Genomic DNA, 13,198 nt, shown 5'->3' on the forward strand with positions numbered 1-13,198 from the left:
CGAAACACTGGTCCTGTGCTGATCACATGCACCCTCCCCCAAAAAAAAAAAAAACACTCTGTAGCAATACACACCAAACTGAGCATGTGCAGAGTGCCCCGATGGCTCTGTACTATCAGGAGATGAATTGGAGAAGGTAAAATAAGGGGAGGATCAGAGAAGACAGGAAAACAGCCTTTTTACACAATGCAGAGGATTAACCCCTTAGGTTCCACAGTGAGTATAACAAGCATGCTTTACTGCATATACATATTGATTTTAATGTGGGTTTAGTAACAATTTAAAGAGGGAAAATATAAACAATATTTTCAGAAGTTAGCAAGTACCCTTTTTGCAGGTAGAGCTATGTAAAACATTAAGGGCGGGTTCACTTTTGTGCAGCCGCGGGTTCGTGCCTGGGGTCCGGTGCGTGACTGTACACCAGTTCAGGTGCGATTCAGGTCTGGAAATTTGCCCGAATTTGCACCCAAACACACACAAGACCCTTTTTGCAATCTGCTCCACGGCTGCCCCGGACCTGTGTGTACTGGCTCCATGGTAGAGTTGCCAACTCATCCCTTTAAACCCGAACACATGTTAATTACACAGGTTGTATGGCTGATTAAGGTGGCAATTAGCAAGTACCTTTTTCAGCATGTACTTGCCCCATCTTCCTCATCATTTGCCTTGGTCTTCCTGAGCTAACGCAAGAAGTGGGCACAGGACTCAGGACAGCTCTACATTGCAAAAGATATTTTTGCTCTTATTGAACAGATATAGCAAGACATTTCCAATGGTATATTTAGAGCAAAAGGGAGCAAATAATAGAAGTTAATTGGATGGGTTTACATTCACTTTAAGTGACCACTTCAGATATAAATAGTTCTTAGCTGAATGTACATGGTAAAATTATTATTTTTTAACCAACTCCTACCTTTCTGAGAAAAATATGATCAACGCTTAAATGTCTTCTAAGGCATGATTCACACCTATGCATTTTTAGTGCTTTTTGCATTTTGCAGATTTGCACTACAGAACATATTCTATAGGAAACCATGTTAAATGGACTGTAGTGCAAATCTGCAAAATGCAAAAAGCACTAAAAATGCGTAAGTGTGAATCTAGCCTCAAGAACTCACTGAAAACAGGTTAGTCTGATAGTGGGGTTGTGTGTAGTTTGCATACATCACCGTCCCCAGTCAGTTCTATGGGTGCTTCCTCCTGCCAAAAACCGTTTGCTGTACAGAAAACCAGCGAAAAATATGAGATGTAACTATGGAGACAGAAGAAATGTTTTTATTGTGACTATATTCAATACAATTTAAAACGTGAATGTTCAGGTTCAATACATTGATTCCTGGATTTGCTGGCTAAGTAATTAAATTGTTCTGGCACCCAAACCTTTACTAAGCACAATTTACTTCGAAACTGACCATACAACAGAATGTCAGTGCAGCATAGAATAACAACTGTTTTCAGTAAAAATAGAAACAGCAATATAGTTTGTGGTGTACCTGAGAGTTACAGTATTTGTTACCCTAAATAAAAGAAAAAAAAATTGATCCTGTTCCTTTAACCACTTAAGGACTGGAAGGATTTGCCCCCTTAATGACCAGGCCATTTTTTGCTATATGGCCCTGCGTCGCTTTAACAGTTGCTCGGTCATGCGATGTTGTACACAAACAAAATTTATGCCCTTTTTTTCCTCAAACAGAGCTTTCTTTTGGTGGTGTTTGATCACCTCTGCAGTTTTTATTTTTTTTGCGCTATAAACCAAAAAGTGTGACAATTTTGAAAGAAAAACAATATTTTTTACTTTAATCATTTTTTTCATTAGTTTAGGCCAATATTTATTTAGGTTACTTATATAGCGCCGTCAATTTATACACATACACATCAGTCCTTACCCTCAAGGTGCTTACAATCTAAAGTCCCTAACTCACATTCATACATACACATACTAGGGCCAATTTAGACAGGATCTAATTAACCTACCAGGATTTGGAGTGTGGGAGGAAACACCACGCAAGCACAGGGAGAACATACAAACTCCAGACAGGTAGTGTTGTGATTGGGATTTGAACCAGCAATCCTTTTGCTGCTAGGTAAAAGTGCTATCCACTACACCACATTTCTGCCTGTATACTCCTACCTATTTTTTTTGCAATAAGCGTATATTTATTGGTTTGCACAAAACTTATAGTGTCTACAAAATAGGGGAAAGATTTATGGCATTTTTATTATAATTTTTTTTTTTTTACTAGTAATGGCTGTGATCAGCAATTTTCATCAGGACTGTGATATTGTGGCAGACATATCTGACACTTTTTTGGGACCATTGACATTTATACAGTGATCAGAGCTAAAAATAGCCACTGATTACTGTATAAATGTCACTGACAGGAAAGGGGATAACACTAGGGGGTGATCAAGAGGTTAAGTGTTCCCTAGGTAGATGTTTCTAACTGTGGGGGGAGTGTAGTCTCTGGAGGAGGAGAGGGATTGCTGTTCCTGATCACTAGGAACAGCAGATCTCTCTCTACTCCTCTGTCAGAATGGGAATCTATCTGTTTACATTGACAATTTCACAGATCCCCATTCTGGCTCTCTGATGAGCGATCGCATGTCGCCAGCAGACATCGCAGCAGCCAAGCATGCACATTGGCTTTGGAGTGGCGCCACGCGTGTGAACGCCCCCTAGAGCTCTTAAAGCTGGCCCTGATGAACCTTCCACAGTATAATGACGGCGGCTGGTTGGCAAGCGGTTAAAGCATGTTATACAGCACAGTGCTTGTGCTGTGTAATTTGGCACCTGAAATACCTGGCTGATCTTACCTCTTTCTGCCCTCCCCTCTCCTCCTCTAAAGTCAGCAGGGGAATCTTGGCTCCTCCTGCTCTACCTGTCAGATCAAGGGGGGTGGCAGAGGCGGCCGGTCACGTGAGCGCTGAGTGACGCTCTAAAATTAGGTATAGCCGGAATTTTTTTTTTCTTATAAAACACATAGGCTGGGGCATTAGGAAACACAGAGGATGATATGTCTGTTAGTAAATCAGTGATACGTGAGGAAACTGATGGGGTGAGATGTGGTGTAGAGAGATAGATTTGGGTGTCATCAGAATAGAAATGGTAATGGAAACCATGGGAAGCTATAAGCTGACCCAATGAAGAAGTTTAAGAGAGGTCTAAGGACAGAACCTTGGGGGACCTAGATGGTTAGCGGAATACGAGAGGAGGTAGTAGAGTTGTAAGTGACACTGAAGGTGCGGTGGGGTAGGTAAGATACGAGCCAACAGAGTGCAGTCACAGAGACCAAGGAAATAGAGTTTCTTGAGGATGAAGGGTTGTTCAATTGTATCAAAGGCAGCAGAGAGGTCCAAAAAGTAAGAGTATGGAATAGTGACCGTTGGTTTTAGCTGTTAGTAAGTTGTTTGTGAGTTCTAAGAGAGCGTTTTCTTCGGAGTATCGCACAGAATGTTCCATGCCTTCCTCTATACTTCGAAGTATGAACTCACTTTTCAGAGGGCTGAACACAGTGGTGGGGGAGTGAAGGAAAGGTTATGTCTGAGGGATTGGGTTTTAAAGGTCCTACTCACACTTCTCTTTTTTTCTTGCAGTCAAAATAACGTAAATGCAAGCAAGCTTACATTACAGCATGTGCTTATTTCTAGAAATGGGTCAACATGATGTATATGCATTTATGTGGTCAGAATGCAGAAAAACAAATGACTTGATGATTTGCTGCAGACTTGGCAGGTCAGATACCTCAATTGTGGTTTCAGCCCGCTGATGTGTTGGAATATTAGCAAACCTACAATATATGTGCAGTTCATGGCGGGACACATAGATCTGCACATATTCAAGAGAAACAGCAAAACACAATTAGGTGTTAGCTGTGTCCAATTCAAAGTCAATCACCAGTCCATTTGCTCATCTCATCGTCGCCCAACTCTATATAGAAAATTGAACTGTTGTTATTTTGTCCCCTTGTAAGCAAAATCATTGTCCTGTCAAGATAATATTGATGCTGGAGAGCATTAGAATAAATGTAATTTCTGGGTAAATCTTCCACAGTCCGAGCCAAAATTTCAGAGAACGGCAGCATGACCTTTCATTTTGATTTCCCGGTGCTGGGATTTGGCTGTTGTTCAGAAAAGGCTAAATTAGGTCGCTCTAACATCCAGTTGTTGAACAGATAACTGAACACTTGATGTCCAGTCAGCTAGAAATGCTGCATTGTGACTATGGTGCCTTTAACATGTTCGTATAATTTCAAATGCAATTTTAAAATCTGCAGCTTTTACTAGAATTATACCTGGCAATGCTGCCATGAAGGTCCTAGTTAAGGTACTTTCTGTTGTAGGGTGACAATGCTCTGTCCCTGGTTTTTCAGTTGTGATCCGGCTTTGCCACCTCTTTATACAGGCTTCCAATGCACACTGCAAGTGGCAACCTAAACACACTTTAAAGAGGATTTTCCCCATCGAAAGAAAAAAATAAAACTTAGCAACTATAAATACTGTAGCTGCTGACTTTTAATAAAAAGGACACTTATCTGTCCACTGATCCAGCGATGTCCTCACCCGGTCTGGTTCTTTGCCGGTGTCTTGTCTAATAACGTCCTCCATCGGATAGTGTCCGCTGTGTACTGCGCATGCGCAGTACACAGCAACACAGATTCCGAAAATTGCCGAGGATGAACGGCGCCTGCGCCGTGAGTCCAGGTTCTAGCCCCACTATCCAAGTGGACATAGAGTAGGAATAAAAAAGAGCCGAGCGCAGCGAGGCCGAGCCCGAAGCGTGGCGAGCAAAGCTCACCCGCGAGGGGCCCTTTAATACTCACAACCCTATGTCCACTTGGATGGTGGGGCTACCACCTCCACTCACGGCGCAGGCGCCGTTCAGCTTCGGAAATTTTCCGAAGCTTCGTCTGCTCCGTACTGCGCATGCGCAGTATGGGGCGGACGCTATATGATGGCCGGACACTATACGGCAGAACACCGGCCTTCGGGTACCTGGCACTGGCATGCTTACTGTGGGAAGCTGGCTGTGGCTATTTGTGCATTTTGAGTGCTTTGTGAATGGTCCTGGGGCAGATTACAAGAGAAGAGGGGCACATGACAAAGAGAGGAGGGAATGAACTTCTTCTCGGATCCCCTAGGCATCCCTTTATGGTGAAGTTCTGCTTTAAGTTGGCATGGTCTGTTGATATCACCATCAGGAAACTCATCCTGAGAGATGCCATGCGGCTATTGTTGGAGTACATGTAGCATAGCTTCCAACTGTCCCTGATTTCGAGGGACTGTCCCTGATTTGGAGCAATGTCCCTCTGCCCCTCTTTCCTCCTCATTTGTCCCCCATTTTGGTCTGATCCAAATGGCTGTATATAAAATGCACTTTTTAGCTTTCAAAAAGTGTTTCCTAGTGCCAAACCTTTCATCCAAATTCTAAATTGCTGCATTTGTACATTTTAAAAGCCGATATAAAGGAATAGTAGTGGTAAAAAAAAGCCCTTGTGGATTTAAGTAACCTTTTTTCTGGGGGTTAATTCTCCTTTAAGGGGGTGTGGCAGGGGGCATGTCCCATGCCTACATACATTTTCTGGTAGGCGTCCCTCATTCCCATTTCTAAATGTTGGGAGGTATGCATGTAGACATATCAGCAGCACTGAGATGAAATGAAGGATGAAAAGCTGAAAACCAAACATATATTATATGTATGCACAGGTTCTAGTTAAACTGGCTGGTGGCCCATAAACTAAGAATAGCTCTTGGCACAAGGTACAGTTCATCCACCACTGTCCTTATTTAACAACTGGGCTGTTTTATAATGAAGTGTAGATATAGCTCTCTGTTGTACAATCTATATATCCTTGCATTCTGCAGCTCATTCATAAAATGTAGGTCGCAGTGTGGAGCCTTCAGTATGCAAAATGTTTCTCTCTGCTTTATGCACCAGATAGAGCCCAGTCTTTGGAAAAGAGAGTTACATGATCATATGACTGGAATCTCCTCCAGTGCTTCCTTTTTGCTAAACTTCCATGATGGCTGAGAAGCATAGGCTCATTTATGACCAACTAATAAACCAATATCTTCCCCCCCCCCCCCCAAAAAAAAAAAAAAGACACGGAAGCGAATTAAGTTGGAAATAGGGCAAGGCCGCAACTTTATTGAACTTTTCAAAAGTACAACTTTCCAAATGTACCAACTAATGCCAGTCACAGTATACCATGAGCACCCATAAATATGAACTCACATAGTCTACAAGGCCTGTCCTTACCATCAGTGCCAGACAGGCTTTAGACTAACCCCAGAATTTACCAAACAACATGCCAGTCATAGTATACCGTGTGCAACCATAAACTCACATAGTCTGAGAGCCCTGTCCTTACCATCTGTGCCAGACAGGCTTTAGACTAACCCCAGAATTTACCAAACAACATGCCAGTCATAGTATACTGTGTGCAGCCATAAACTCACATAGTCTGAGAGCCCTGTCCTTACCATCAGTGCCAGACAGGCATTAGACTGACCCCAGAATTTAACTTGAGGGCATAGCCCATAAAGCAACATCAATTGTTGGCAAGGTCAATACCGCCAATAAAGCTGTGACAAAACATCACAACGGCAGGAGGGTGGGCAACTCTTGTGACAGCTGAATCTCTTCAGAGCAGTTGGATGTGCCTCAGCATAGCCTTTTCCTAGAGTTCAGCCTCTACCCAGTCACCTCAGGTCTTGTAGCCAATCCTAAGGGAGCTACTTAACTTCCCTTTTAGGTTCACACCCACAGTGATGCCATGCTTCCAGCAGTCAAGGCTCCCTTTCCCTAAAGGCGGTTCAATAGGCCTTAATTTGTTTTAGTAGTGCTCTGCTGGCTCTGGAGTCCCAAAGACAGTAGAGCGCTAAATGCCATGGAACTATGCAGGCACCATCATATGGGGAGTCAGTCAGCTACAACTCAAGGAACCCCTATGAACCTCTGGAAGAACTCAAGGAACCCCTATGAACCTCTGGAGGAACTCAAGGAACCCCTATGAACCTCTGGAGGAACTCAAGGAACCCCTATGAACCTCTGGAGGAACTCAAGGAACCCCTATGAACCTCTGGAGGAACTCAAGGAACCCCTATGAACCTCTGGAGGAACTCAAGGAACCCCTATGAACCTCTGGAGGAACTCAAGAAACCCTGATTGAAAATAGCTGCTTTATTGTATAAGCCATTTGAGAAATGGAGCCTAGCCTTTGCCCTCTGTGTCGGGCCACCATTTTGTAAAGATTGGCAGCATTCTCCTTTCTTTCACTTGGTGCAATCGATGATTTCTCGATGCCGTCACTTTTCCTCTGTTATGACAGTCAGTCATAGAGAGACAGTGACGGGCCTTGGCAGCTCTGCGGCCTGCGTTCCACAGATCGCTAACACGTAGCAGATGTACTATGGTAATTTATGGTATGTTGTACGGCAGGGATGTGGTTGACAAGTTAATAGTGCACCCTAAATGTATTGTATTGAATATTAAAATGTATTATGTGGGCGATTAAATTTGTTTAACCCCCTCATGACAACAGGGATGTAACATCCATTCCTATTAAGCTGACTGCAAAGCTTTCACCTAATTGTTTGTCACCCACAGAAAAGAGACATGGAGGTGTTTCCCATAGTAGCCAATCAGAATCTGTTATGAATCCTGGATTTTTTTTACAGTGTGACAACTTGATTAGTTGCTAATGACAGCTGCTCTCTTTTTTTTCTGTTCTGCTCCTGTGTGGATGATCTTTTACATGGAATTCCTGAAAAATCAATTAACAGAGGGGACCCTGCTCTTATAAACCCTCGGCAGCTGTTTGCAGGCCATGGAGCAGATCAAGCATCCCATAAAAACAGAACAGATGGACCTGGTCTCAGTTTCAGGTTGTGGTACAGATCTGATTGTACAATCTTCTTTAGGTTTACCAACAACTATGTAGTATGAGCGGCTGCCTTCTAAGTGATGAGTTGAGTATGTTTTTAAAACTGAACTCCAGGTAGATATAAAAGTCACAAATAAATGCAGCTCCATGCTCATTAATACTTCATTAAATGTATTTGTTAATGCGAGCAGCATATCTGCTTTTTGAAGTCCCCTGTACAGCAGAGCTCAGACTGGAGGAAGGGGAATCAGCATAAGGACTCAATCAGTTGTGCTGCAGTGCTCTTGTTCTAACAAGGGACATATTGTTGCGAGGAGGAAGCAAAGTGACAGAGAAATTAGCTCATAGTATGCTGCTTATCTTTTGTCCAGTCACTGGCTGGGAGAAGGACCAGACTGAGGGGTTGATTTACTAAAGGCAAATAGATTGTGCACATTTGCAAGTGCAGTTGATCCAGAACTTAGTAAAAGGAGGTAAAGCTTCACTTTACAAAGAATACCCAATCACATGCAAGGAAAATTTAATAAAACTGTTTTTTGCTTGCACGTGATTGGATGATGGAAGTCAGCTGAGCTTTTGCTCATTTACTGAGCTATAGAGCAACTGCACTTGCAAAAGAGCATGGCCTATTTGCCTTTTAATAAATCAACCCCTATAAGTGCTCCTTAAAGTCCAATTCTGGGCTGGTGAGGCCTGCCGTTAGAGCTTGGGTTTCTCCAATCCATTCCACCATCTACACTGACCATCAAGGGTGGAGGTATTTACACGATCAGCTCCTGAATTCATGGAGCTGCAGTTTTCACAGCCCATCAATTGCCACCACTGTGCCATCAAATACAGCCACTGTGCCAAATGCAGCCATTGTGCCATCAAATGCAGCCACTGTGCCCATCAAACACAGCTACTGTGCCAAACGCAGCCACTGTGCCCATCAATTTTCACCACTGTGCCATCAAACGCAGCCACTGTGCCATCAAATGCAGTCACTGTGCCCATCAATGGCAGCCACTGTACCCATCAAACGCAGCCAGTGTGCCATCAAACGCACTGCAGCCAGTGTGCCATCAAACGCACTCACTGTGAACATCAAATGCACCCACTGTGCCCATCAAACACAGCCACTGTGCCCATCAAAAACAACCACTGCGCCCATCAAACACAGCCACTGTGCCAAACACAGCCACTGTGCCCATCAAACGCAACCACTGTGCCCATAAAACACAGCCACTGTGCCCACGGCTGCCTGAATACCCAAACAGTGACTGCACCTGATAGGATGCAGTCACTGTTCAGCCAACAATTTTTCACCCAGCTACTTTCGTATTGAAATGGATGGGGCCCCACATGGCATGGCACAAATTTGCTGATTCAGCCATGTTTGGCCAGATCAAGGTGATTTGTCAAAATCGCCAGTGACAGGGTCACTAAGAGGCTGCATGTTTGTCCCTATGGAATTGCTGCCTCTGTAGATGAGGCAGTGAGATGTTACTCTGTCGCTGGCCTGAATGCTACTAAATCCCAATCATTAGTGAGATTCAGCAGCGTTCAGGTCAGCGATGGAGCGATATCTCACCGAATCCGGTTACAAAGTTAGTGATTCCATAGGAATAGACAGGCAGTCTTTTTAGTAATCCTGTTGCTGGTGATTTGTCTCTAGTAGCAGATTTGCCCATGATGTCTTGCCCCTGTGTGGGTTTTCTCCGGGTGCTCCGGTTTCCTCCCACACTCCAAAGACATGCTGGCAGGTTAATTGTCTCCTGTCTAAATTGGCCCTAGTATGTGTATGTATGGATGTGGGTTGAGCCTAGAACACAGAGGCCTAATGTCAGGCGTCAATAAAATTGTTTGGCTGGCTTCTGTCAGAAGAGCATGCTGGCAAGCCAGTAGCCGACCAGCTCCTGATCAGTGCTCTCAGCCAATGGCTGAGAGGGCTGACTGGAATGTTCTGGTGGGGGGCCGTCCCCCTGTTAGAACTAAATAGAGCAGCAGGGGAGATCGCTACACTAACATCACATTGTTAGTACAGCGGCTCCGACCTGAGCTGTTAGTCGAAATAGTCAAAACTAGTAGTGTGTACTAGGCCTTAGGGACCTTAGATTGTAAGGTCCTTTGAGGTCAGGGACTAATGTGAATGTATAATATATATGCAAAATGCTGCATAAATTGAAGGAACTATAAAGTACCTAAAATAATAAATAAATAAATAAAATCTGACAGCTTAGGACGTCATTCAGCTTGCTGTCTCTCACTTAGGTTTACACTACTGCAATGCAAGTTACAATGCATTAATGTGGTGCGACTTTGCGTATTCTGTGGAGCCAGGCTGCACTGTAAATCATACCATAGTAGTGTAGCAACCTTTTCCAAAAATCGCACCATTCTGGGTCACATGAATTTGAATGGGCATCGTTAAAAACAATTTCCCTTGTCGTGCAATTTTGTGCAACTCAAGTCGCATCAGAAGTCGCACTAGTGTGAATCAGGTGTCCAATACAGATGCCAATGTAAGGCCTAAAGACAGCAGAGATTGGCAACATAACGGGCGGGTGTTGTAAGTATTAACCCTTTAGCTTGCAAGAAAACCTTTTAAAAAACATTTTTTTTTTTCAGTTAGCGTCAGAGTCTGGCAGATCATGTTGGGTGAAGTTGGTGTTTACCTTTTGTGTTAACATGAGTGGCTTTACCAGTATACAAATGGTTCCATAATCATTTTAATGGTTCTTTAAATACAGGATCAGCTTTCAGACATGTAGGTGTGTTTTATAGGGCACATTTTTGCAATGTGTTTAATAAATAAATAATATTATGTATTTAATAATGTATTAATACTTACTGTACAAATCAATGCAAATAATAACAACACAACTCTTGGCCTTGTTCTTTGTTACAGTGTGCTGCAAAAGTGATGACATCAGACTGACCACAAGCTGTACAGTAAGTCCTTTTGTTTTTCTCTTTGCAAAACTTACAACAGGAGATTGAATGGTTCTGTATTTGTGTAAAGCCAGAAAGGCATGCTGGGAGCTGTAGTTCCAACAAGTTGCCTTGGCCAGCCGTAAAATGGAGTACAAGCCCATGAAAGGGTGTGGTTGGGGTGCTGGGGCTTATAGTTCCCTAACATCTGGTCAGCTTTGGATTACCTATGTGTGTGTATTTCATAGATTAATGTATCTGACTTGTTAGGATTATACACTCCTAAATTGGTGCGCAAATTATATTGTAACCCTCGCTTCTGAATAATATTTTGTCAGATGATAATGAAAAAAAAGAGAACGTTCACTATAATTTGTCAGTTCTCTATCCTTCAGTGTTTTTGCCTTGCAATGTTGTCTTTTGTGTGAATTTGTGCCAATTCAGTGCTCACTTCATTGTGAGCGGAATAAGACAATCACAAGTCAGGCATGCAACTCTTCTAATGCAAAATAGATAAAGGGGAGTGTTTAGGGAGATCGGATACTTTATACAGCGAAGGGGGCCATCAGCTAACACAATGCAAGGTTAGCCGCTCGTAGACAATGCTGGTTAGAACTGACATCTTTTGTGCCAGAGTAATGATGTTTAAATTGCCAGACCGACTTCCAAATAATATTCCAATATAAAAATAGTGTCCCTGCTATCTAGGGGTATTAGATTATGAGATTGGCTTCAAAATGCAGCAACACTATGCTGGAAGCGAATGGACAAGACCCTCAAATAATTTTATTTCAGTTATGAGTGGATCCTGTGGGTTTATAACAACGGTTGGAGTCTTCCTGATGGAACTTGCCAACCTGTGATGCCAAGCTGAGTCATCTCACATTTTCTGCTGTGTTTCCTGTAATTAGAGTTAACCTAAAGTACATTGTTTAGTCTGTAGAAAAACCTAAAACGTTATCCTAACTTAAAAACAAACACCTACAGAAGCGTGAATGTACCTTTGCAGAGCATTGCAAGGGCCCCAGAAGCTCTAAATTCTAGTTGCCTCTAGAGTGGTGGTCCCAATTACCAATAGAACGTTACTTGCATTACATGTGCCCTAGAAATTCCACACTGCAAAGGTGTTTAACAGCTCCATATTGGTCCTCCCAACCTGAGTGGCGGTCTCAATTACAAAAATGAACCTATTTCTATTATATGTGCCCTGGAAGCTCCAAATTTCAAATGCCGCAACAGTTCCCAATCAGTCCTCTCAATGTGCGTGGTGGTCTCAATGATCAATATTAACTTAGTTGTTTTACAAGTGCCCCCAAAACTACAAATTTCGAAGATCTATAACAGTTCCTTATTGGTTCCTTCAATGTGAGTGCATTACAATTGTACTAGAAACTACAGTTCCCCATCGGTCCTCTCAATGTCAGTAGTGATCTGAATGAGCAGTAGGAAGTTACTTGCATTACATGTGCCCCAGAAACTTCACATTATGAGGGTCTATAATGGTTCCCTACTGGTTCTTTTAACCTGAGGTGTGATTTCAACGATCAATTGAAAGTTACTTGGGTACCTTGACATTTGTATTCTGGTAAAAGTTGAGGTTTGCATATTAGAGCTTAACAAAGTTCAGAGCTCCTGGCACGCAATACTTCAGTTTTTGGCACCAAGAGATGCTTGGTAGGTTCTTTTCTCAACAATGATGAAAATGATTAAACTTAGCACTGCTCCTTTTTAACAAATATCATACTATTATATAAAGTGCCAGAGCAATCATAAAGTTCATAATAGTGCATCATAAGTGAAAATCTATCCGTGAATATAAAGTGTCAAACGTAGTATTCCTGCTTGTGAGGATTCCAGTGCCACTCTGTGCTCCCCTCCTGGGTCCCCACTCACCAGCAATATGCTTTAAATACCCAACATCTTTCTCCTGCTCAGGTTTTCAGTGATATTGGAAAATGTGCAACGCTAGTCTATATCAACCCTTTATACTACACTACTGCCTCCCACCTGTGTCAAGAAATATTGAATTCAATAATGTGCCTAATGCCGCGTACACACGACCGGTTTTCCCATCGGAATAAACTCTGAAGGTTTTTCCAACGGAGTTCCGACGAAGTTCCGACAGAGTTTCGCTGAAACTGTCGTGCGTACACACAATCACACCAAAGTCCGATAGTTAAGAACGCGGTGACGTACGGCACGTACGACGGGAGTAGAAAAAGGAAGTTCAATAGCCAGTAGCCAATAGCTTCCGTCTCATACTTGCTTCAGAGCATGCGTCGTTTTTGGTCCGTCGGAACAGCATACAGACGAACAGTTTTACCGATAGGAATTGGTTCCGTCGAAATATTTAAAACATGTTCTATTTCTAGGTCCGTCCGAATTTTCATAAACAAAAAAAG

The 13,198-nt window shown here is 42.8% G+C and overlaps 1 protein-coding gene across 20 annotated transcripts in view; it reads left to right on the forward strand.

Annotated features, from left to right (window-relative positions):
• BAZ2B (bromodomain adjacent to zinc finger domain 2B) overlaps positions 1-13,198 on the forward strand; it is a 459,321-nt gene that overhangs the window by 102,177 nt on the left and 343,946 nt on the right. For all 20 annotated transcript variants that reach the window (XM_077447627.1, XM_077447614.1, XM_077447613.1 and 17 more), the window contains one exon: positions 10,774-10,817. The gene's annotated coding sequence lies outside the window, so the exon portion shown is untranslated. The remainder of the gene's footprint in view (positions 1-10,773; positions 10,818-13,198) is intronic.

This window comes from Lithobates pipiens, unplaced genomic scaffold, assembly GCF_037356315.1.
Source record: "Lithobates pipiens isolate NorthernLeopardFrog02 unplaced genomic scaffold, aLitPip1_a1.2 Scaffold_22, whole genome shotgun sequence".
In the NCBI taxonomy this organism is placed as follows: Eukaryota; Metazoa; Chordata; class Amphibia; order Anura; family Ranidae; genus Lithobates; species Lithobates pipiens.